General features: G+C 41.1%; 1 protein-coding gene across 2 annotated transcripts in view; it reads right to left on the bottom strand.

Annotated features, from left to right (window-relative positions):
- The window catches only part of LIPH (lipase H), a 42,728-nt gene that overhangs the window by 30,125 nt on the left and 11,325 nt on the right, over positions 1-1,278 (bottom strand). The gene's annotated exons all lie outside the window — the stretch shown is intronic.

Below are 1,278 nucleotides of genomic sequence, written 5' to 3'. Positions count from 1 at the left end.
GTTTCCCTGAAGTTAGGGAGGGAATAAAACCGCTTAACTAAGTGCCAGGCGGGTAATCACTTTAACTACGAACAATCACGCTTAAACTACATAGTCTTTACTCCTTGGAATGGAGATAAGAAACGCCCTAACCTTTGTAATAGAAATTGACAGGATTAAAATCAACTGGTATAAATACGGATGTAACAAGACAATAAACAGCAGAACTTCTCTGGAGATCCAGACCAAAACTTGGCTGGAGATCCTGGCTAGACTGCTGATCAACTGAACGCTGTCTCCGTGTCATTCCTTCTTCGCTGACTCCGTCCACACCTTTGGGGACCCCTGGACCTGCTGGGGCTGGACCCCGGCAGCTGTCTTTCCGAGAAGGGCTAATAATGAATAATATGTTTCCTACATTCATGCATATCTGTAAATGAATTCCTTGGCCTAAATGATGACCTGACTTTGAACAATATTCTTGTATTGAATTCCAATTCAGAGACTATTTCACCTTAAATGTTACTGGCTTTTCTCTTATCACCTACCTGAAGCATTCTTTCCTTATTCTGAAATAACTTCCCCCTCTAGCGTAGAAGCTCCAAGATAACAGATCTATTTGTCTGTTTATCTACTGTTGTATTCCCAGTGCCAAGAACAGGGCCTGGCTCAGAGTTGCCATTCAATGAATGTTTCTTAAATAAATAAATATCAACCTATTAACACATTATTCAGCCATTCAGAGTGATCATATGAATACTACAAAGACAGTATGATATAATGTTTATAAAATAAATGGAGTATGAAATGGCACATGCATTATGAAAAACTATGTAAAATATCTGCAAAAATACATATATAGCTGCAGATGAGAAGGCCTCAAAAATAATGTGCAAACAAAAATGGGTCAGGCATCCCATTTCTGATGTTTTTAGTTTAATTGCCTACAAGTATTAACCTTTTCCTCTCAGAATTAATAACATTTTAAGGAAACATTAAATTTACCTTACTTTGGACCATGTGGATACTGTTGTAATTAGCTAATCTTATATAATAAAAGCTTAATATGCAAATCGACTGAATGACAGAACAACCTGTGGAACAACCGGTTGATATGACACGCACTGACCACCAGGGGGCAGACACTTAACACAGGAGCTGCCCCTAGCCCGCAGGCCCCAGGCCAGCCAAGTCAGGTGCCAGCGGGGGCCCCACGATTGCCCTGTAGATCAGCCCTGATTGCTGGCTAAGGTAGGCCCAGGAACCCTCCCTGTGCACGAATTTCATGCACTGGACCTC

The sequence above is a fragment of the Myotis davidii genome, unplaced genomic scaffold (genome assembly GCF_000327345.1).
Source record: "Myotis davidii unplaced genomic scaffold, ASM32734v1 scaffold626, whole genome shotgun sequence".
Classification (NCBI taxonomy): Eukaryota; Metazoa; Chordata; class Mammalia; order Chiroptera; family Vespertilionidae; genus Myotis; species Myotis davidii.
This window is presented reverse-complemented; position numbering and strand designations above follow the sequence as displayed.